The sequence below is a fragment of the Anguilla rostrata genome, chromosome 16 (assembly GCF_018555375.3).
Source record: "Anguilla rostrata isolate EN2019 chromosome 16, ASM1855537v3, whole genome shotgun sequence".
NCBI classification, from domain to species: domain Eukaryota; kingdom Metazoa; phylum Chordata; class Actinopteri; order Anguilliformes; family Anguillidae; genus Anguilla; species Anguilla rostrata.
Genome location: NC_057948.1, coordinates 28,564,697 through 28,590,142, shown reverse-complemented (window position 1 = coordinate 28,590,142; position 25,446 = coordinate 28,564,697). Strand labels below are relative to the sequence as shown.

At 43.0% G+C, this 25,446-nt stretch overlaps 1 protein-coding gene across 7 annotated transcripts in view; it reads right to left on the bottom strand.

Moving 5' to 3' along the window:
- LOC135242659 (transcription factor Maf-like) overlaps positions 1 to 25,446 on the bottom strand; it is a 279,764-nt gene that overhangs the window by 77,828 nt on the left and 176,490 nt on the right. The window contains exon 4 of one of the 7 annotated variants that reach the window (XR_010326412.1): positions 16,282 to 19,211. The exons of 3 other annotated variants lie outside the window; for them this stretch is intronic. The gene's annotated coding sequence lies outside the window, so the exon portion shown is untranslated. Of the gene's footprint in view, positions 1 to 16,281; positions 19,212 to 22,058; positions 24,395 to 25,446 lie in introns of those variants that run through there. 3 more of the 7 variants (XM_064313821.1, XR_010326413.1, XM_064313820.1) reach the window with 3 other exon arrangements.

Below are 25,446 nucleotides of genomic sequence, written 5' to 3'. Positions count from 1 at the left end.
ATGTGAGTATGTGTGTGTGTATTTGTGTGTGTGTGTGTGTGTGTGTGCATGTGTGTGTGCGTGTGTGCCTCTTGTGAAGGGTCTGGGTCGGAGGTGTCAGCAGGGGACTAATAGGTGGCACCTATGGGAGTGGTGTGGGGAAGGCACGTCCTTTAGTGAAGGAGTGGGGTGGCGAGAAAGGCAGAGAAGAGAGGGATGATAAGAGAGGATGGAGGTGTGGAGAGAAGAGAGGATGGAGGTTGAGGAAAGAGAGGGATGGAGGTGCGGAGAGAAAGAGAGGGATGGAGGTGTGGAGAGAAAGAGAGGGATGGAGGTGCGGAGAGAAAGAGAGGGATGGAGGTGCGGAGAGAAAGAGAGGGATGGAGGTACGGAGAGAAAGAGGGGGATGGAGGTGTGGAGAGAAAGAGAGGGATGGAGGTGTGGAGAGAAAGAGAGGGATGGAGGTGCGGAGAGAAAGAGAGGGGTGGAGGTGTGGAGAGAAAGAGAGGGATGGAGGTGTGGGTCACCAGAGAGAAAAACTGCAGCGACCGTTCTGCCTCTCATTCTGCACTCCCCCAGTCGACACGCGCAGGAGGGGGAAAGACGGAAGTGTGCAAAACAGCTGCATGTTTTCTGTTCACTCGAAGCTTTTACTCTAATTGTGTGAGGAGAAGTACTCCTCTCCCCAAACATATGGTGCTGCTTCACTTTTAATTAAGACAATATGGACGCCTTTGTCTTGAAAATTCCATTTATGTAATAACATTTTCTGTTGCAGTCTGAATATTTTCAATACTGAGAAATGTAATTTAATAAAACCAAAAAAACAATGAAAAAAGAAAAATAACTTCCTAAAAAATTAACTCAGCAGGCAGAGTGCATAAAATGTGCAAAAAAAGGAAAGCAAATGCAATTATTTCAAGGGTAAAACATCCCTTTAAATTTGCGTTGCATCTCCTGGGAGTGGGTACATTGGTTTTCATTGCTAGGGCTACCTTGTGGTGACAACAGACAAGATAAGTACTTTTTTTTCTGACAGAACAATTTTGTTCTCAGCAGAGAGCGAAAGGAATTATAGTTATAAAGCTGTCTTTGGTTTAGCTGCAGTATTTCAAATTGTCCATTGTAGGAGCAGACTACAGTAAGAGGCAGTTAGAGCGAGAGACTGCAGAGAAACAAGGGGAGAGAGAGAGAGGGGGGGGGGCTATTCTAACCTTGCAGAGTGGGGGGGAAACAGAAAAGGTTATGAGTATAAAAGGCTGTAGAGTCTAAATGAGGGCTTCCCTTATTTCTAACAGAGCTGAACATATCAGTCTTCCCTCACCACAGATTCCCATCTGCGAGGCAGATACAGCTCTGTCTTCAGTACCATCGCTGAGGTATTCATACTTCCAAAATTCATGCTTGTCCCATTCATCATAGCAAAAGCAGACCTTTGAGAAAGTAGCCTTTTTTTGTCTTGCTGTAACAATGAATTATGATTCCCGCCTACACCTGTACAATTGTATACATGTTAAAAACCACACACAAATATATTTATAACAACTAGTTTTCTCAGCCTCATACTTTGATGTTTATTTACACTTGCTTTCTATCTTGCCTTTTCTTTGTACTTATGAACATGCATGACCATGAATAATGCCTTTGCACACAGGTGTGGCGTAATAAACAGTGATAAAAAAAGAAGGGCGATATGAAATGAGGGTGTCTGATACAGGAAGGATTATCCCTGTCGTTAGCTTTCATGAAGCATACTGAAGCTACATAATAAAATGCAAAATTATTAGTGCAAAATCTCTTTTCGAAAATATAATATTGCAGTGTAGTACAGTTCAATACCCTGACACTGATACTGAAAGGAATATACTGATGGTAGGGCATCACAGAAATGTTGTTTTCCTACACTCACCGCAATCACCAGAACTGTAGGTCCTACATCTGAATAATGGAGGTTCTAATACATACCTTCATGATAAATAATGCATGTATGTCTGCGTATTTCAGGCAGAGGCTAGCACTCTTAAGAAAATCAAAGTAAATTAAAGGGTTTTTCCAAAAGTGAATCATATTATAGTATAATACTATTGCCTGCTTTAGGTCTGTAAAAAAAAAAACCTAATACTCTGCTCTAATATAACTTATTAAGTACGGACACAGGTCGATTGCTCATTCAAGGGCCCGTTCACTTATAAAGTAATCCTGTGAGAAAACGGGCCGGTGCCCTTTGAAATAAAACAGCACTCCAGCTCTGAAGTGGACAGTGTTAAGGACGGACTGCCTGCTACACTGCACAGCGCACTAGGCATTTAGCCAAGCAACAACAAAGAGTTATTACCAACGTTATCTGTCATCAGTGTGCTGGCTAACCTCCGTTCACTTCAGATTCTATTTTAAAGACACTCTTGACTACCAGTTAGCCGCCCTCGTGAAAATCAACAGCACATTGACATTGTGACAGTTTATTGCCGCATTACTGTAATGGCAAAAGGCTCTCCCTTTTTCTCTGCCACAAGTCCATACATGTGCAGTACACATGAGGGGGGGGACGGATGGAAGGGGGGGTTGGGGGAGGTATCTGTGGCCAGACATAGGGGGAGAGCACATCACTGCCTGCAAGTTGTATCCTACTGTCCGTTTTGAGCGTTCAGCGTTATAAAGTGAAGCAAAGAGCAGGGATGAGGCGCAGTATGCATCTGACAGATATGACACCACGGAGCGGTGTGCTTGACCCGCAGAGTCACAGGTCACGTACGGAGGAGGGCTTTTACCTCCAGCCTCAGGCAGCTCGGGCAGGAAGCGCAGATAGCAGAGCCGGCTGCAGGGGAGAGTGAATCAGCGACTGAGTTGTCACGGAGGGCCCAGTTCACCGGAGTCGCCTGTACTGATTGCGATCAGTTGATTAAACACATGAGCGGCCGGCTTCCTGGCTGATAACCCCGCAGTGTAATCTGATTGCCGCCCCTGCACATGAAGTCTATTATACAGCCGCGGCCGGCCCAGATCTTTAATTCACACGGCACAAAGCGAGGAGAATGTACACACATCTATTAAATCCAATATTAGGGGGAGCCAGAGATTATATTTGCTACAGAGCGGTAATTAATTTTTTTTTTTGATCGTGCAGTGTTCTCTTTTCTTTTGCGTTATTTATCTTGAGGTTCTACAGAAATACGAGAAAACAAAAAAGGCGCGATCAAACCCTTTCGTTTCAAGTCCCAAAAACACCCCATAGTCTACACCAGATCAAGCAAAATCTGCTGTTAAATGGAAGCTGTGTAAATAATCTACCATAAATTATATAGATTGCCAAATGAAACCACAGAGAAATACAGGAACACGGAGACAGTAAGTTACAGTAAGGAGTAGTAATGCTGGTACTTATCCATTAACCTCTAATAAGTTGCGAGGAGCCAATATCATCGTGGTGTTGAAGAGAGATGTTAAATGACTATTATATCAGCTCGGACACATTGTTCTTAGCAGTGATAGGAATAAAGAGAAATATAAAGCTTTTCATTAGCAGGGGGTTTATTGCGAGGCGAGTAGGTGAGCAGAGATCGAACCGAGGCTTCGGCGTTGGCTGCTGGAGATTAATGTATTCAATTGGAGGCAGTGTCTTTTGAAGGACACTCAAAGCAGTTACAACAGGCAAAACGTGGAGAACGTGCTGGGACGAAACGGAGCGAACGCGCTGATAGATCTCGGAGGTAATTGAAATAGTGGCGCGGATGCCCCTGGTAGAGGGATTCGTTCATTTAATCAGCCAAGCGCCGCCGCTCCCTCTCTCTCCGGCTGCAGGCACGCCGGCTAGGCTAGACGCTCGTGAGAGAGGAGCGAAAGGACACAGCAGCCCCGGCTGCCATTTAACAGCGCCGCACAAAAAAACAAACAAGCGCCCTCGCTGACGTGAGGCTCCAGACCGGGATCAGTCAACATTTTCTCACATCACATTCAATGCCGAATTCCCCCACAATTAAATGCTGTTGTTTCTCTGCAACCACAGCTGGGACCAACACTTGCGCTTTAATTTCACTGCGAGGGACGGTAAAATGTTGGACGTCGACAGTTAAAAGGGCCAGGGCACTCAACCAGCGGGTAAAAAAAAGAACAGAAACACTGTTCCTCGAATGTACCACCGCTATCTGACGCAAAGACAGTAAGGCGGACAGAGATACCACTTCACCAAGCTTCACTCCACAGTCTCCCTGACCGACTGCGATGTTCCTCCCACAAGCCTTCAATCAGAAGTTGCGTTGTAGCTAAGGAACTGCCAGTTCCTTCCTGCCACATATTTCCTGTTTCCTGTCTCAGTCACATGCCTGTTTAATATCTGATCATTCATGTGGTATTTCAGAGGTATCACGTTGATTAGTGATCTGAGAACATTAGCCTCACACCAGCACCCATCTATGACTTCAGCAACAGTGGCTGCTTTGATAACTTCCTCAAACCAAAATTGAAACTTTCATGCTGAGCCAAGCAAATATATTTTTATTTTTTAAATTTTTATTATCCATAAAAAACTGATGAGATTATCCCCCTCTTTTCATGTTAGAGGAACCAAAAATAGTAAGCATCTCAGAAAGTCAGTGTAGAAGGGTGAAAGAAATGCTGTGTTTGGAGCCAGGTTCTTCAGACTGAAATGCACCTCCCACCACACCCCCTTTCTTCCTCTCTTCACTGCCTTTCTGTTCCATTATGCACCCCTCTCGACTTCTCCACTTGACCTCCTTTACCTTTCTCCACTCCCACGCTCCACCCAGTCTCCTTACATCCCACTCCACTCCCACACCCCCACCCAGTCTCCATAATTTCCCACCCCACCCCACACACCCCACCCTAATTCACACCAGGTCCCTCCCAGGCCCGGCTCCTCTCTGGCCCCTGAGCAAGCGTGTGCACTGGCAGGCTGCAACGTGACGCAGTCAGGGACGGAGTGTGGCACAGTGGGTAAGGAACTGCGCTTGTAACCGAAAGGTCGCAGGTTCGATTCCCGGGTAAGGACACTGCCGTTGTACCCTTGAGCAAGGTACTTAACCTGCATTGCTTCAGTATATATCCAGCTGTATAAATGGATACAATGTAAAGTGCTATGTACAAAAGTTGTGTAAGTCGCTCTGGATAAGAGCGTCTGCTAAATGCCTGTAATGTAATGTAATGTAATATTAGCCCGGCAGCGTGATCTGCTAAGGCTCTTTAATAGGGGTGCTGAGTATTTGTCGGGGCTGTGTGATATGCTGCACACAGTGGCCCCGCGCTGGAACAGAGGGGCCTGTGTCTGAGGGCCGAGCGTCTGCTCCGCTGCTTATTCACAGGGGTCTGACTGGGAGAGGACGCAGAGCACTGGAGGGGATCAATCACACACACACACACACACACACCACACACCCTCACCTCACACCGCCACGTATCACACACATCACTCCACACGACACACTCTCACACACACCCACACACACCACATGCAATCACCACACACACACACCACACACCACGCATCACAATCACACACCACCACACACACACCACCAATCACACCACACACACACGAAGCATCACACACAATCACCACCAGCACACACACACACACCACCACACACACACACGCAATCACCCCAGCACACAACACCACACACCACACACACACACGCAATCACACAGCACACACACACACCACACACACACACAAGGACATGCACACGCACACACACACACAAGGACACACACACACACACACACAAGCACACACAAGCACACGCACACACATACACACACACAAGCACAAGTACACACATACACACAAACACATACGTATGCACGCATACACACACACACACGTACGTACATACACATGCAAACACACTGTCATGCACATATGCACACATGCGCACACATGCGCACATATGCGCACACACAAACAAGCATGCACAGTGGTCTGCCAGCTCCCTGGAGAAAAGCTGAGACTAGATGTATGTATGTGTGTGTGTGTGTGTGTGTGTGCGCGTGCGTGTGTATAAAGACATCCACAAGGACAATAATAATGCACTTACACAGCTAGGCATGCATAAGAGAATAAATGAGAATAGATAAAATAAACAAATCAGAAACGAGAATCTGATAGTTAGTAAAAGCATGGATGTGCAGTCTTTGGGTGGACCCCTTGGAATGACTGCAAAACCGATGTCAGAACTGAGTGCACAGAAACAAGAGCCCGAACAAGACTGTGCTCTCAGGAAGACGAGACATAACAGCCTGCCAACGATAGCAATAAAGCTAGCTGTCAGAAGCACACCACTGCAGCAGTGCACTCTCCACTGGTATGCAAATGCATCCAAACACAAACTCATATAGCTCATCCCTTATGTGGACCTCTGAGCCAGGAGCGTCGTCTAGGTAGCAATAAAAGTTGCCTGGATTTGTGGGGGGAAAAAAAAATACATGCAGGAATAAACAAAGCCCCATTCTCATTTCAAACCTTACATTTTCCTTTAAAGCATGATCCCCGTCTCAATAACAATATGTCACACTCAGATGCTAATACACTGTCAACAAGCAGAGCAGCATGAGCAAATGGTTTTAAAAGAAGTGGTGAAACCGATACCTCGGTTTCATTGTACATTTGCCTTGAGATTTCCCGAAGCCAAACTTCCTAGCAGTGGACAAAATGCACAGCTGCGAGGTGAAAAATATATTTACTCCTCTAATAAGACAGCCACACAGCGTGGTAGAAAACTCACAAAGAAAAATAAAAAATCTCTTCATCAGAATGATAGTACTGCAGCTGGTAATGTACCAGATATTACGGTGCCAGAAGGTTCTTGGATTCCTTAACTGCATGAGTCTGGACGAGCACAAATCTTTGGCTAGACGTCATATTTGGGATGTTTATCATTCACACTTTGCACGGAAATATTCATACACAAGGTTTGTTTTGGCAAATCAATGAGGCCCAGAACCACAGACATATATATATACATATACAGTATGTAGAAGAGAAACTAATGCTTTAAGGTCACTGCTTAAGATCTCTGTGTGGGATTTTCATGCTAATTGGTCCACAGGTAATCACGCAATGTAAAAACCATATTTGACATACGTTTACCTTACGTAAAAAATCGAGAAACAATATGAGATTCAAATAGGCTCATATTCACAGCTTAGTGTTAATCTATAGAGCCGTCAGAATGAAATGTGGACATAGAGAAAGAAAAAGCTATCTAAAAAAGTGGGAATAAAAGCAAATAAAAAATACAAAACACAATAAAATAAAAGCCAGAACATAAATTTTTTTTCTGTTTCTAAAAAAAAAAGAAAATGTGCTTCTGATGGAATATTCAGTTTTTTGATCGTTTAGTTTTCCATGAACAGGTACTGCTCATTGGCATGTGAAATGGATTTTACTGCCTTTTTGCGTCCTTCATGCAGTTTGGCTGTGTGGTGGCGCACTCAAAGAGGAGAGGCGCTTGTGTAAGTGCGCACATTTACTGAACAAACGCTGGAGACCCCCTAGCAGTGCTGTATTATCTGAGGAAAAGTGTTTCCGCTATTATCAAAGAAAAAAAAAAAAATTCCACTTGAGACAGAATTGTGCAAAGTCTGCAAATAAGCAGCTAATTTCTGGAGGCATTATGCTTCGCTCGGGGTTATTTTGAAGGGGGACTTGGAAATGACACGAGAACTCCTTGATTCCGAATTTGCTCGGGGGGTTTCTCCAGCAGTAGGTTATCTGTTTAAATAAAGCCCAGTGCGACTCCAGCAAAATGAGGCATGCGCAAAAAACGACATCTGTATTAACGAACTGAAGAAAAGAAAGAAAAAAAAAACACATACGCAAGAAAGATGGATTTTCAAAAAAAAGAAAAAGTAAACAGCGCTAATAGTCCCATTTCGTAATTCTACCGTGGCCTGAAAATAACGAAGACATCAGGAAGTTTCATAAGATGTTGGAGCAAACCAAATTAGCACCTAATCTAAACTTTAAACTTAAAATGGCATTTAACCGCTAATGTGTTTTATTATGACTATTACATGTATATACACACACATTACTGCACATATTTGCTTAACAGAAATTAAGAAATTCAATTTGCTATGTAAAGGGTGAAACGAGTGGGAGGGCTGATGAGGCTTCAGAAGACGCTGGGAGAAGGTAACCCTTGCGTGGCAGGAAATGCCCAATGGCACTGGCTCCGTCCGAGCTGACAGTGGGGGAGGCAGAGTAATAGGACAGTGAAACGGGACTACGGTGCAACATCAGGTTTGGCCTTCTGAGGAACGCCAGCTCTCTCAGAACACTTGTGGCTAGACTAGACCAGGGTGAGGGACGCACACCATCCAGTGCGGAGTCTTTCGGGAAAGATTAATGAAATAAACAAAAAAAGGGAATATTCCCGCAGAGAGAAATTACATTATGCAAAGTCCAAGCGGGCAACTGAATTCCAATCTCCAAAACTCTAATTTTTCGTTGTTTCTATTTTTTCTCCTCATAAGCTGACCACTTTAAAAATTGGTTTGTTTAGAACAAAATAACCGCATTGCTTTTGGAACTGAAATGCATTATTTTCCCCTGTTGCAGTTGTTTTGAAAATATGCATTATTAAAAACCCGCATGGTTAAAGGCTTCACGGACAGTAATAGGAAGCAGATGTAAACTGCGATGGTAACTGCCTGCTCATTTGTTGTGGACTGCGGCTGGAGTCTCTTTTAATTGCAGCGTTCGAAACCTTTGAGGGGTTTTCAGAGAAAAGGGGAACAAGCAAAAAAAAAAAAAGGGGGGTGGGGGAATATCATGAGAATATCATTTACAGTCTTTCTGTGAAATTAAAGAACGCTACAACTCTTTATACAAGGTTCGCGGGATTTTGTTTCACTGACCATACACGACACATCCCTCCAACAGCAAACAAACGGTTTTCTAATCCATTCGCCAGCTCTCTCGCCCCTTGTGAATTGCATACAATAGCCTAACTAATGAGAACAGAACTGTCCCCGTAGCTTTAACTGCAAACACGCTGGCTCTAAACAACTAGAAGGCTGCCTACCAGACCATACACATCTGGAGGACGGTGGTAGAATTTTATCAGGGCTTTAAAATAAAACTTTGCCTAACGTGACCTTCGACAGGGACGCTTTGAACGGAACTCTTTAAATACGGACATTCGTACACACAAAAGAGGGGCCCAGTGCTTGGCTTTCTGAAACATCTTCTGGGAGTTTTAAGAGACTGTGAGTGCGCATCTAAAACAGAATCTGCTCATCCCAACCTTAGAAAAACATATCCCTCCACAAAACAAATCACACACAAAGTACTACTTGTCCCCACAGATACACGTTCTATAGTTTCCCCCATAGGTTGGACCACTTCCGATTTATAGGTCGTTGAATGATTGAAGTCACCGATATCTGTGGCCTATAAGATGAAGCCACAGAGGTGTCGGGCACAACTGTCTGTTGTTAATAATAACCGCCATTTTATTAGTAATCTGCAAATAATCGCAGCTATGCGTTTCTGAACGCAGCTGTCAGACACAGATGGCGGGGTGCTAATAACCTTCATGGTTTTTACTGCATCATTTATTTTCCAATAATAAAACTGTTAACACTCACCAACAGTCAAACAACTGCCTGTCCAACGATGACGTTAAATCTGTAAGAATGCTATGATTTACTTATCCACTCGCCTTATGTTCACATTTAACATATCTTTAAGGGTGTACATATCTTTTGTAGGCAAACTTGTTTTCAGCCAAACCGTGTATATCTATAAATGAATTAAATCAACAAATGTCTAAATGAGTTTTAGGCCTACTCATCAACTTTCAAGAAAACTGCCAAGATAATCTTAAAAAAATAAAATAAAATAAAAAACATTTTTAATACTTCAGGGATCACAAACATATTGGTTATTGTGTCTACCCTAACCCTTATTATATATAAATGTTATTACACAGTTATCACACACACACGGAAAGACAGACAAGTGTGTGTACATTTTCAAGATTACGACTACCATAAATGCACTTATCACTACGAATAGTAGGATAAAAATAATGATGCATGCAGGATCAAAACCAGATGTACTAGGAGGGCAGTTCTTACTAAAAAGGAAAATATTTAATATATAACAAAATAGATGTTTTCTTAATTTTCCAACTGCCTAAAGACTGAAAGACTGAAAATGATGGAACAATTGTTGACAACAGCCTGTCCAGCGTGAAGGTTTAGTTCATCCCCATGAAACGAAAACCCAAAACAAAAGGTGCTTTTTTTTTCTAACTGCTGACACAGCCGTCTGTTTGGACGACAATGGGGAACGTGGCGCTGTGTGGCGTGACTCGGACCGTGACACCGACACCAAAAATGCGTTTCTCAATATAGACTTTTCTTCTCGTTCATACTTTTCTTTGCAATGGATCAGATCCCCTTGTGTTTCCCCTTACAAAATTTTACAGACCGACTTGTGGCTTGGCTGTGCAAAAATCTGTGATTTTTTCTGTCTTTGTAAGTAGAAAGCATGAGAAATGCAACTTCATGACAAGCACAGTTGTGTAACCGTATTCATTAAATATTTCGCATAAAGCAATCTTTGGATAAGTGTAATTACAATGTTTTTGCACAGTACGTCTGCACAGAGGTACAGTTAATTGAAACTCTCTTCAGAAGATAATTTCACATTGTTAAGCAGTATGTAAAAACATGACTGTGCGCTCAATTACAGAGGCAAAACTGCAGAAGCAAATTTATCTTCAGTTCAAATATTAAGGCTGGTGAGTGCAGGAGCTCTGCTAACTTGGACACCCGTCCAAGAGATATTTATTTAAAATGTGTTAACTTTTCCAGAAGAACAAGCAATCACATGTTCATTCGTTATGAATTAGACCATTTCTTTCCAGATCAAGCTTGCTGAAATACAAACCATTAACAAACTGCCCAGAGTACTGTTTAAGACAGCAGTACTGCTTCTGCACAACAGAAGTCAAAATAAAGAAATACACTTTAATTCATTTGGGGAGAAGAACTGAAATGAGTGCAGGTCCATTGTCAGGGATACAAAGCAGCACTGTCTGTTGAACAAGGATGAGTGGCAGTTCTCTTGTATGGGATGTTGTAGCTTTCCTTTGTCTGACACTCTAAATTCACCAGACCCCAGGTGTACATATTCTCCCCATTTCTGACAAGGTGATTAGAGCTCGGGGTTCACTGCAGCAGCAGCAGCGTTTCATCTGCCAGGTATACCCGGACGGGGCCGATTAGTGGACAGGTGTGCGCGCATTGTAGTTTGAGGGTCTTCACCTCAATCATTCACACCTTCTGTCAAAACACTCAGCGGTCTAGTAAAGCTGTGTCTCTCCCACCTATAACCCCTGTCAAAACACACTGTGGTCAAGGCAAGTCCGTCTTTAAGAGCAAAGGACCTTGTAAAATAAACAGGTAATCAATCCAGAACTGGCCAAAAGAAATGTATTTATTTTCATTTTTTTTTAAAGATAGCAAAGATCCTGAAAAGTTTCATTCTACTGAAAAGTTTCATTTTACTTCCTGTGTTTTTTTAAAACATAAATGATGAATGGATCTTATCAAAGCATTGTAACCTGTAAAGGAATGCTATATTTATCTTAGTGTTTATTTAGTTAGACTGAATGAAACCAAACACGGTAAATTTTGAAGGCCTTTTAATAACTGTGAAACAAAAAAAACTTTGCAGGGTGAAAATGCATAAAATGGTATAGAATAATAACCTCACTGCGGGAATTATTTTTGCTGACAGTGGAAAGAGAAAAGTGAAAAAACGCCCAAGACTTCCTCACCATATATTCAGAGAAAGGAAACTATGATTAACTTAAAAAAAATGCCCCCTCCCCACCGAGCTTAAAAATGTTACATTTTTAAAAAGGCCCACAAGCAGGGATGACTGGTAGGCCCTGGGGGTGAAGAGTGAACCCCGATAAGTCCCAGCAGGGGGTGTTTTTCTCAGGGTCCTTTAAGGGGGGGGGCTTTAGAAGCGCGCAGGAAAACAGGAAGTAGAAGAATAGTGGCACCGGCGGATAGACACACAAGGGGAAGAGGAGACGGCTCTTTGGAAGAGCACCGCACGTGTGCATCGGTCTCCCTGTAAGGGCTCCTGCGGCCTCAGGTGTGGCAGTGTTCTCCTGTGTTGGGGAAGCTTGCAATGGCAGCACGCCGTCGTGTCTTCAGGTGTCTATTCGTTTACGGCTTACAGCATTAGAGAATTCCGCCATTTTAATTGCCTCTTTTTCCCCCCCCATATAATGCACTATGATGGGATAGAGACCAAGAACATAAATGAAGTACGGGCCAAAGAGCAGGATAGAAAGGCACTCCTCCCAAGGCTTTCCTTCAATCTCAGCCCTCTCTCTCTCTCACTCTCTCTCTCTGGCTTGTTCTTTTCTTCATTCTTTTCTCTCTTTTACTCTATCTAAACTCTCAGACACACACTGATCTCTCTTTCATTGGTTATGGTTTAGTTGGGGTGCAATGCATCCACACATTCAATTTTTTGTTTTTGTTTTAGTACAAACGAAGATCCTGATCTCTAAAGGAATGTGTGTGTGTGTGTGTGTGTGTGTGTGTGTACTGGAACAGAAGGTCTGCGAAAGGTCGGGTTCACCTGCTCTCCGAGGGTCGTGCAGACTAGATTTCGGGACCCGTGGCTTTGTTTCCTGTGTGCTGTTTAAAATAGACCCGTGCGTAGGAGAGAGAGAGCGGCACTCGTGTCTGTTTGCAGAGCCAGCACAGTATGCTCGCTCGCCCGCTCGCTCGCTGTGCCAAGCGTAGCAGCCTCAACACCTCCCTATACGCTGAACGCGTATCAACCTTGACCCAGAGCGACAGCGTAAGCAGGCGGGGGAGGGCAGGCCGTCCCCCCCGCTTACGTAACATGCACATTCCTCCCAAATTTACATGGATGGGGGCACACTAACCTCTAGCCGTCCATGACGGTGCACGGCCAGCTAAACGACGACCAGCCAGTCCACAACAAAGCGTGTGGTCACAATGGATGCCTAGATGCATACACTGCGTACTGTCCTTTAAAAAAACTTCAGGGGACTTATTGAAATAAATATGAAGATGGCTTTACCACTGCAACCTGGATTAGCCTTGCAGCTTGCAAACAAATGTAAAAAAAAAAAAAAAAAAACACTCCCAACTTCCCATGACCTCTATAAGCCAACTGCAGAAAAACAGCAATCTATATCACAGCCATTGCTTCTCTTATCAATACACAAATATGTTCAGATTTAATGAGGCATTGAAATGTACATTATATTGAAAATTGGATGATATGTATTAGGAGTCATCTGTTATGAAGTGAGTTTACAGCAAAGGTTGACCGATGACCAGAGAAATGGCAAATTTATGAATGTGATGATTGGTGAAATTGAGTTATTAAACTAAGCCTATAATCATTTTTTAAAGTTTTTAAAATAAAACATCTATGATTTATTATTTTTTATATGATGTGATTTGTGCATTACATTTACATTTATTACACGATTAAATAAGCATAAATACTATGGGTCAAGTGATTGTTAAACCTATTCCACCGCATAGAAAAAAAATATTAGTTTTATCTTAATATTTTTATGAGTAAAATAGATATGTCTCTACCAGGAAGCAAACGACATTCACGGTTGGTCTGTAACTCTGTGTTAATCACGACTATGCATGGCGACTGCAAATTTTACAGGAGTAAACTCTCATTGGATTCTTTGTTTCATGAACTTGTGCCTTTACATAAGAAAGTGCATTTAGGTATGGTTTCTGTCTACTTTATACCCTAGGCAGTCTGGTTATAAATTAATATAACCTAGCCACATACACAAATTACATTTTAGTTGCGGTCTAATATATCTGCTGTATGTTAACCATTTTATATTTGGGTTAGTGTTTTATAAAAACTGCATAAACAATTTTCAATCTTGGCAACAAGATTTTGGCAATGACTTAGCTAATTCCTGAAATACTGAAATACATTTGGTTTCCTTTCCTTCCCAAAATAGTCTTTGTCAGCAATAATGGTATTGGCTGAAATGCTAAATGTTGGCCACTGACTGATGAATCCTACATAAAGAACATACCAGCCGAGGAGAAGACCAGGTGTATCTTCCCTATTGACACAAGGCCAGAACCAAACAGCCTATGAACACACAGCAGCAAGCCGGGAGGCCTGGAAGAAGGCCGACTAAAACAATGCATTATAAAAAAAAACCAAAAAAAAACAGATATATTCCACAAATATATGATCTGAAGGCAACATAATTATATTATTAAAACAAATAATAATAACAATAATAATAATAATAATAATAATAATAATAATAACAATAATAACAATAATAATTTAAATAAATGATGTGTACTCCAATGCCTTGTATAAGATACCACCCAAGAATGTAACAACTCTTCAGAAGAGATTATTAAAACAGTGCTTCTCATGAGGAGAGCAGCCAGCTTCAATTTGGAATAAGTGAAGTGAATAGCCTCACCCCTCCAGCTCAAATTAAGGGGATTCCTCAGTGGCATTGTGTTAATCCATTTGTTTCTTTCTCTCTCTTTTTTTTTTGACTCCCTCCCATAAGTTAAAATTGACATCATTATAATCGAAATTGAAGGTAGGGCAGAAAATGTGAGCGTGAGACTACAGGGATTCAGAACCAAATCATTAAAACCCCTCTTTTATCCCCTGAATTTTTCACCGCTAAACATGGTAAATGCAGTGTGTATTAAAGGATTTCTCCTTCCCTTTTGGGAAATCTCACCAACATGTGTCAACCTAGTAGTCTTCTGTTAGACTGAGCAAGCCTTTGATATGCCTGCTTCTATGTACACAAAACTTGCAATGCTTTGTTGTTCTTACATGTAAATCTGGGAAAATTAAATATCTTTTCCCATAATAAAAAAATAAAGCATAAATAATAAGCATAAATAATAAAATGAGAAAAGCTTTACTTCACATACAATTGAACTATTGTCTGTGGCTTATCATGAAATACAGCATTACAGTTACCCATTATCCTTCACTTTTTTAAATTCACTAATAAAATTATTATGACAGTGGCTCATTTCTGCCTCCATGCAAAATGTCACACAACACGTTTAAAAAAAGGCTGATAGCCGTGGGAAGCTCATGTGAATTATGCCTCGAGGAACTAGACAACAGCGAACACAGACAGTTAGTTGTTCATTTAACGCCTTCAAGTGGCTGAGCACTTAAGGTTAAGAGTCTTCACCTCCGCGGATGCTGCAAGCAGAAGTTTTATTACCGAGTGGGGGGAGTATAGCGCATTATATTTTTATTTTTCATGTTTTCCAAAAAAAATAAAATAAATAAATACAAATTTACCCTGCTCTTCCAGGAAAAAAAAACAGGTTTTACACGGTCCTGATTACAGAGTGGGAACCATAAGAACTAGCAGAGAAATAACAGAGTCTTCCGTACTCCGCGACTGCAGCCTCGCTTGCATTTCGATTGAAGCGAAAGCCACCCTGGTCACAGATAAGCATGGCCCGGCTTTTTCCACATTCATCTGAAATCAGCCTAATTGCGACAGAGGCAGTGACCGCTATGCGCCTGCTATCTTAGCGCTCTTCTGGAGGAGGACTCATTGACTTGGAGTGATGGGGCATATGGGGGGGGGGGCTCCCTGCACTTGGCAAGGAGCTCTGGGGCCTGTCTGGAGACCTTCCGCGGCCCCCGGCCGGGCTGGGTACCGCACTGTCTCCACACTATTGGATTTCCGGAGGTCAAAAGGGCAGCGCATGCCACACACGTGAGGCCGGGACTCCTGTGCCCCAACGCTGACAGAGCCCGACAACGGAAGATCTGGAGGCTCACGCGTCTCCTCCTCCTCCTCCTCCTCTATCTCCTCCTCATCCACCGCAGCAGAGCCCGGCAAATTATAACAGACAGAACATGCCACCGCTCCCAGCCCTATCTGTGCTGCCAAGCTACACTGCTTTACTCGTATAATCTAAATGAGCCGGTGAAGTCACAGAGCAAAATCTATATCCTTTCATCAAAATGCCTCTCTGTTAGAGAGCACTGTAGTCATGGAGCCCAGTGATTTTCTCTTCTGCTTCTGAACTCAGTCTGGTCTGGTACAAGGTAATATAGGGGGACCCATAATACATGGAGAACATTTCTCACAATTATAAACCAGATATTGTTCCCCCCCCACAGAGACACTGCATCGTGCTATAATTTAAATATTTTATATTGTTTTATTTAAACTGCATAATAACCAAATAGCCATTAATATACACCCAACAATAAATTACTTTGTCTTATCCTATCATGAGATTAATATTATTGTGAGTTATTTTATCTTAATGAAATTCTAAGTGGATAATTTGCAGTAGATAAGACACAAAGTGAAACCTCTCTTCTGTTTGCCTAAAAGCAGAATGGAGGAGGGTCTAATCCCTTTGCTCTGAACGACGCGATGCTTCCTGTACAGCCGTGTGTTTCAGCACGCTGATTGGACAGAGGGAATCTGGCAGAGGGTAACGCTGGAGCGCGTCTCAGGAGCAGAGGTGCAATGAGAGGCCCAGACATTCTAATGTTCCAGTCAAGATAAGAGGCCGCGGCATCAGGCGAATCTCGAACGGCCGCCCCTGCCAGCAGCGGCGAGCGAGGCAGTCACCATAATGACTCTGCTTTCAGGGTCTGCAGGAATGACGCTCGCTCCACAACCCCGACCGTCACTTACAGACTGTTTCTAGGGCTGCAGAGCCGTGCATGCATATGCATTGTAATGTTTCTGTACTAGATTTTCTTCCTGTGAAGAGCAGCGCTAATTCAACAGCTAGTTTTTAGCAGCCTTCTCTCCTTCACTCTTTCACAGTACCTTGCAGTGTAATTGAGGCCTTGTGGTACAGCGAGAAGAGCACTGGGATCCAAGCCCCTGGAGAGCACGGGCTGAACTCCAAATGCAAGAGGTGCACCCTGGTAATAAAGCGCTGATGACTACTTCTCACACATTATGCACAGAGCAGGGGGGGCAGTGACTAAGAGGGGACAGATCACCTCCCCCAAAAAAATAAATAACTTATTTCTGTCTGGTGGACAGAAACAGAGATTCTAAGCCCTGAGAGTAAGAGAGAGGCGGATGTTGACACCCTGGCTGCACGTTTTTCATATGGATGCCCATCACCATCTGTCTTCCGCCTGGACACACACATACAAGGTTTCTATATATGTTGGGCTGCTTTTAAGAATGCACTGGTAGTACGATTTGGGTAGTCAGCTTAAGAAATTAGTGCCTTTAGTCTGCACCAGCACACAATTCAGTCACATAAATTTAACATTAGAATTCCCAGCAGATTCTGGTTTCATTTCTTTGTAGAACGGTATGATACTGTGTAGATGTATAATATAAAATAATAAAATTCACATACGTACCACTACATACAATTTGCCAAGTAATAATGATCAAAAGTTCCTGTTCTCCAGAATATTTCATATATACTCATATCCTATATGCAACCCAAACAATCCTCATATAAAACAGGCTTCTTTAAGCACTTAAATACTTTGATCACCATGGCATGGGCTTTGTCTGCGGTAAACTGCAACATGCACATGTCTTAAGTAGCTGACTACACATAATCCAGATATTATTTTGATAGGTAAGGTAGAAGACAGGCTCACTTTGAAAAAAAGATCAGAGGCTCTCCTGACGACACACTACACCAGTTAAGAAACTCGACAGGGAGGAAGCAACACTGCGCCCATGACAAGCGCGCAGTGCTTTTAAAATGTACAAAGCACTGGCTCCGGTCTCCCTCGGATGCTGGCCCTTTTCCCTTCCTGTCATCATGAAATTTTAATCAGGCATTTAAGATAAATAGCCATTGCACAGTATCCATGCCTTATCCAATGCAAAGGCTGGCTGTTTGAAGAAAGTGATAGACCAACCCAACAGCCAAGGTCCAGAACCACGATAGTTAGCATATGGCCATAGATTTAAGTGCAGCTTGGATTTACCTACATTTTGTTTATCTATCTTTACCCATATTATATACCTTAATCGGTTAGTACATCCAGCAGAACTGTAAAAAACAAGATACGGGCTCATTTCTGGAATGATGAAAAATCAGTGCACAAATTATCTGGAAATACAAAATAAGAAGTAAATGTTCTTTGTGCAGCAATACAAAGTGTGAAAATGAAAACATGGGACAATGTCAATAACTGTGCCATGTGCAAAATAAAACTGGAATATGCTGGCACTGTTACTATTGGTTTGGCACAAGGGCATTTGCTTGGCAATTGCATAATCATGACATAGCTGTGTCCTGCAAAACTGTACCACCTTGAATTGCTTACATGCTCGCTTAAAAAGCACCTAGGCAGAATAATAAATTAATTAAATGTGAAAATATAAATGCCCCAAGGTATGCTAAAAACATCCGCCCCGAAAGGGCTACCAAGGCAAAACATTAAGAGTGGGGCCTCGCCTGCAATCTGCATAGGAAATGTGATAATAAATGGCATTGCCTTATTTATAAGGTCATAAATGCTATGGCCCCTTTCTTTTTTTGACAAGCTACTTATAGGGGGAAGCTTGTCCAATTCATTAAGTGGGCCGTTATAGGAAAAAGAGAGAGAGAGAGAGAGAGAGAGAGAGAGAGAGAGAGAGAGAGGGGAGACGGAGAGAGAAAGAGATGCATCTACTCAAGGTGAAATCTTGGTAGGCAGAAGGGGCATTTGCATATTGAGCAGCGGAGCCACTTCCTGTGGTAAGATGGCGGAGGAGACAGCCTGTCTCTGGGCTCCGACAAGCAGACTGGAGTTTGCAAGGGCAGGCCCTCGCTTGCTGGCTCTCGCTCGTCCGCGCCTCCACATCTGCAAACCGGTGATTTATTGGCCCTGATTGGCCGCCGCGTGTTTAACGCAGGTGACCAGGATGTGTTTCGCGGTGTGATAAATTCTGCCGGAAAAATTAAAAATCTGTTTTGGCGAACCCGCCGTCCCAGACCCAGCGAATAAGCACATAAATTACACATCAGCTGGAGATAAGGTGTTACTTTGGCAAAAAAAAAAGGCCTAACTGCCGTCCGCCGCTAAGTAATGCCTCCTCCTCCGCGAACATCTGTCTTTGTCGAGCAAATTTTCTTTTCAACATCTGTTTTCACGCTAATGAAACGGGCCACTTCTCAGCGTTATCAGTCTGACTGTCCTTCAAATGAAATGGTGCCATGCATCCATGCTGCAGAAGAGAGATGAAGGACCTGCTTTTAATAAGAAACAGATTTTATACCAAACAAGTCAACTTCATTTTCAGTTATTCAACAGCCCTTAAAGTGCATTGAAAAAAAAAAACAGTTAAAATTTGTTCTGAAATGTCAGTTATCATTCTAAAGATTTGCACAAGTGTTCACACAAACACCATATGTTTACAATCAAAGGGTAACATGACTGTGATATGGCATCACTTGGGCTAGCCAAAATGTGCAGTCTTTGTATGAACTGCTCCCATCAAACTTTCACAAAACAAAACTGTTCCGTTCCAACCGCAACTTAAAAAATCAAAACACATCCATTTTTTAAATCATAAACAGAAGAGGAGAACAGCACTGAATTTATTTATTTTTAACACATTGTGCCCTCTATTACAGCATTCATAACACACATGCCCTCGTGCCGTGTCGTAAAAGTAACACTTTGCCCTTATCAGATTGCATATCTGCCGTGCCCGTGAAACCCCAGTTCTCTCCGGCAGTTGTTCTCACGCTTCTCTGCGGCAGGCGTGCGCTTCCAGGCGCACGTCACGCCAGACCAGCTACCGCCGGCGCACGTTCGGCCGCGAACGCGCCCGCGTCGACGCGACGCCGAGGACGCGCCGCGGAAGCAGTCGACGAGGAGGGAAGCCTGAACGACACCATTAATCACAGAACCGCTATCGTTTAAAGGGACGGTTGGTTTTTTTTTTTTGTTTCTTTTTTTTTTGCAGCTGCCCCCCCTGGGCACGCGACGGAAGCCATGCATCTATATTTACCAACATGAGCCGCACACCGCAGCGCACAAAAGTAAACACAGGCACCCGGGTAGAGAGGTAGAGCGAGAAGAGAGAGAGGAAGAGAGAAGAGAGAGAGAGAGAGAGAGAGACAGAGAGAGAGAGAGACAGAGACAGAGAGAGAGAGAGGTAGAGAGAGGTAGAGAGAGGTAGAGAGAGAGAGAGAGAGAGAGAGAGAGAGAGAACAATAGGGGGAGAGCCGGGGGTGTGTGAGCAAGCCCGTGCAGCGCGAGTAGAGTTCAGCCCCAGCAGGGAACGGGGTTATTAGGGAACAGTAATAGTGCGCTGTGTAGAGAGCAGGGGGAAAAGCCATGTCATGAACATGAGAGTGTAATGAAGGACAGCAGAGTTTCCCCCCTCCCTGAGACGGGGGATCTCCAGAGGAGCCCTTCCAGGGCTGCAGGGGGGGGGGGGGGGGGGGGACAGACAGTGGGATTTCCACAGCACAGTCTGGCCAGACCATCTTTAATTGCCTAACGTGAACTGTGGGGATATAGTGTATCTGCGTGTGCATGTGTGTGTGTGTGTGTACAGTATGTATGTGCGTGCGCGAGTATGTGTGTGTGTGTGTGCGTGTGTGCGTGTGCATGTGCGTGTGACTGCGTGCATGTTTGTGTGTTCAGACCGCCCCTATTAGCCTGCAGTGTTCTGAATGTCAGAGAACCACAAGGGCCAAGGTGGTGAATGCTGACAGTGTTTAAAACACAGCCTGTTTTTAACTTCATGACATTCTCTCACCTTTCACAGTACAAGGATATGTTTTAATTGTTTAAAGGCTGCATAGGTTCTGGTTGTGTGAATTAACAGTGTTTGGAATAATACAGCTTGTGTACATCATTATTTATGCTTTTATGGCAGAATGAAATTTATTGGAAAAATCTATTATTTTCTTGAAAAAACATTTATACAATAAAAAAAATAAAAATAATAATAACGTAAAAGCCTTCTGTTCCAACATGTAGAACATTTGTGCAATACATCCATTTGAATCTCTGCCTTTACACATTTACACATACAGGACTTCTTCCCTGGGGTCACAAACCAGCCAGAACTAATGAAACCAGCACAGTGATGTGGCAAATACATGCTAAATGTCAGTGTAAGTGACATGCCCCTAATGTAGACTGTGTGTAACTAACAGACATATGTTCTATTAAATCCCTGTACTCCCTTTAAAGTGCTTATAACGACTTAGGCAGAATGTCTGAATATTCTCCGTCTCTCTGTTACCGTCAGTATTCTAAAGACATCTCTCTTGATAATACATCCTCCTTTTGCACAGTTTATTGAATCCTACAGACTTTGGCCTTTTTTAGAGGGGGGGACACAGCCTATAATTAAACATACAAAGTGCATTCTTTTTGAGTTGTTTATCCATAGCCAGGACGAAAGAAGAGAGCTATTCTTCCGTCTAAATGTTTAACGCCAGCAGGATCTGGGCCCGTAAACACGGGAGTTTAGTCTAGACTGAGAGCGTGGGGCAGACGTGCAGGCCCCCTCTCCGATGCACATTGCGCTGGGTGCTGACGCAGGCCCTGCGCGACGCGCTCTCTGACTCTAGCTGTCCCGTGCGCTTCGGACGCACGCGCGATCGCCCCCGCGGAAAACGCACGGCGATTAGGAGACAAAAGACTCCCGTGCGCGGCGCGTGACGGAGAGCAAGCGCAAGCGTTCGGAATATCATCTCGCGATGGCGGAATAATCCTTTCATTTTCAAAACTAAAAAAATGCTCTCTCTCTCTCTCTCTCTCTCCCCATCACTGCTGGCTTTTCATATGCCTTTTCACAGATAATCTAAGGAAAAGAGCATATTTATTACTCTCGCCACTTGATTTGATTGTTGCTTTGAGAAAACAAAAACTCCAGACTCCTGAAGAAATCATTTTAATACGTTCTAAATTATTGATTCATATTGAGTCTGTTACCAGCGGGGGGAAAAAAAAAAAAAAAAAACGTTCATTATTTACAAAAATGGTAAAAGTAATATACTGAATTCTTACTGAATTGAACAAAAGAAATAAATATAATTGTTTTTAAACAATAAATATTTAAACATCTATGTGACTAATACTGGTCCATAGCAAGTTTAAAAAAAAATCACATTTAAACAAATCACAGTAAAAACAACATGTAAAATATATTATAGCATGGGAATGGCAAAATGATTAAATCAAGAGAATCGACTACTACAGCAACAATAAAAATCAGTATACTCCCTAATGATAACCTTGCCAGCCAAGTTAGTCTTGTCCTTGGCAATGCGCTGTTCAACTAGCTACCTGAAGAGGTTTCTCCAAATAGCATCCATCGGTTTCAACTTAACACACTGATACAGATTTTCTCCAATGAGTACCAGGCCTTCAGCTTCAGTGGTCACTGCTCTCTCCCCTCCGTTTTAAGAATCATAGGCTGGGATTCAATCAAAATTTGTCCTTTACTTTATCAATAATCAAGAATTTTAATATCTCCCTTCAAAACACAGTTTGGTGAGTTCTTCACTAAAACCGACTCACCAAACAGCATCTGTGAAGAAAGAGTTACTTGACAACTGTTAACTTTAACGACAACTGTTGACCGACTACAGACCACAGCGTGTACCCCGTCATACCCCGCAGCTAAAGCAACAATATTTCCACCGTGCTAACTCCTGCTACGACTGCTCTCTCCCAGTCCCAGTGTCTGTCTGGGCTTGGTGGCCCCAAGCCACTTTACATACAGAAGGACATAAAGACCCAAGTAAGCCATGACTAAAGGACACTCTATTTATTTTTTATTTTTTTTACGTAACTGGATTTCTATTTTTGCAAGCGCAGCGTACCCGCTGTTCGTCTTGCTACGCTGGGCGAGTCGCAGATTCGTGGCCTTTGCTTGTGCATGTTGTTAACAGCTGTTGTTTTCACTGAGGCTGTGGAAGAGAAGTTAATTGCTGATTAAGACCTTTCATTAGGGCAATTATCGCCGCGACAACCTCACACAATTTCAATCTGCTCTCGCTATTCCGGGAGGAGTCACTTCCGTGCAGAGGGTACGCCTGTTCGGCGTGGGGGGGGGCGTGGGGGGGGAGGAGACAGAGAAGTCGCGAGGCTACCTGCCACCTGGTCACGTGACCTGAGTCGGCTGCCTTGCTGCTTCACCACCACAGCGTCATTGTGCAATCCGGGTCAGTCTATTTCGGTGCACGCCCTGGTTCTTCTGCGGCACACGAGGTTGAGGCAGCACCGGGCTGAACGCAGAGTAAGGGCAGCCCCGGGACGTAAGCGCCCCCCACTCCGGGCTCGGAATGGGACGGGTCTGAAATTCGGGGTAGTGTTCTGAGGGGCCTGAATCAGTAATGGAAGTATGGCCACAGTATGGGCACAGAGCTGTCTCCTCAGGGCTGCAAATCCTTATGTGATCTCCCAATCTCTCCCACTGAGAGCAGGCCAAAGCTTTTACTAGCAGTAGTCAATGTCAATACATATAAACCGTACAGTACATATTGATTGTGATACTAATATCATTTCATTCACTGTCTCACAGAAATTGGTTTTAAATAAACAGAGTGTCAGCAGTGCAGTTTAAAAGAGAAAATTGAATCATGCAATTATCTATCATCACTACAGATAAGAAAATCACTTGCATATAATTCATCCCCGTATGTTAAAATAAGAGACTTTAGACACACTTTGGTTTACACACGGTTTACAAAGACAAGGTGATGTTAGCGTGTCTTTACTGCCATTGTCTCAGTTTTATGCATGTCTGTCTGACACAAGTCCATGTTCTTCTCCTCCATTTTTATATTTCAATTCAGTCCTCAGATGTTCAAGGACAGACTGAATTTTTAGCAGCACGATCTGAGTGACTTACAAAAAAAAAAAAAAATCTGCTGTGTTTTTATTCCGTATCAGTCGAACAAAAACAAAACGGGAAAAGATGGCTGTGCGTAGGTAACGCACCGGAAAAAAAACCGTAACCGTTTGACCTGAGGAGCCACCCCACGGCGTTTGTAGAAAGGCACTGCCCCATCTAAAGGACCATTATGTGCTGGGGGTTATCAAAAATATATATGATTGTGCACAGAACATTAACTGTGGGCTGTAAGTAACATGCACTTAGACATAAAGCTGGGGACGGTGTGGAAATAATCCTTTAATGTACAACAATAACTCCATGCAGTTCTTTCTGTAAGCCCCTAGAGTGTTTATAAATTGCCATAGCACGCAATGTGATACATTGAGGTAATCTCATGGTTTTAGACTGTACTGTAGTGTGAAAGACAAATAACCCGGAGAGAGCGCGTAGCAGCCAGGGCTGTGTTCACTCCTAATGCACACACTTCCCTGCCAGACCTTTCTTCCAGTGCATGCAAGAGCAGACCTCACCAGGGTGTAACGCTGTACAGGGGGAAAAAAAAAATAGAAGAATAACTTTACAAAACCAAATAACTAAAACGCCAAACCGAGCACTGGTACATAAATAAAACAGGAGAAAATGTGAGGAGGAACACGGAGCAAAATTCGCCGCGCGTCACGTGTTACCGTGTTATTTAGTTATTTATTTATTTACTTAGTTAGTTCCCTCAGAGCGGTTCGAAATTAATGTCAGCCAGCAGAAAATAGACAAGGAACCTAAAATTCAGCAGTTTCCTGGCAGTGAAGTTATTTATCAAGCTAACAAGGAGAAGCTTCTAGTTTCAACATGGAGCTGAGAAAATATGTGCCATTAAAGCCAAGCTTTGGGTTTCCTTGCAGGAGGATAAAACTGCGACTGTCAGGAAGCCGGGATAAATATTAGTTTCTGTGATATGGATGCAGCGCTAACCTCAGACACATTTATTTGCCAGCTTGCCAGCCGCAGATTAACTGGCCCAGAATGGCCGGGGAAAAGCGTTTGCTTTTCGCCAGCCAAAACGTCTGATGCCCTTAAACGCATTTTGCTTGTTTTTACGAAGGCTTTTAAGCCACATTTTAATGCATTGATTTTTTAGATCGTTATGAAGATAATCAACTCCGAGGATATGAAAACAGTTCAGCAATTATTTTTGATGAATTTTGGGATGTTCAGACTCCACGACTTAATAGCCACATCCATGGCTTCCATAAACCTGAATCTCCTGCTACTATAAATGGTGGTTCATTTCAAAGTGGACAGAGCCAACTGGCCTCTCCCTGCAGCGAAGACAGGCTCGATCTAATATTGCCATTTAAAATGGCAATTCTGGAATAATTTGTCTGTTTCTCTATTGTCTAAAACACTATTCGTCATAATAAAAAAATAAAATAAAATAATAAAAAATCTTTGGTTGAGGCTAAGTTTAATTAGACACACAGAATAATACTAACAAGCAAATGGTGCAGGAGAGGCGGTAGAGAGAAGAGGCGAAGCTACAGGAAGGGCCCTGGGCTAAGGGCTAGGTGTTTCTGTGAGAATATATTGCACTCATTTA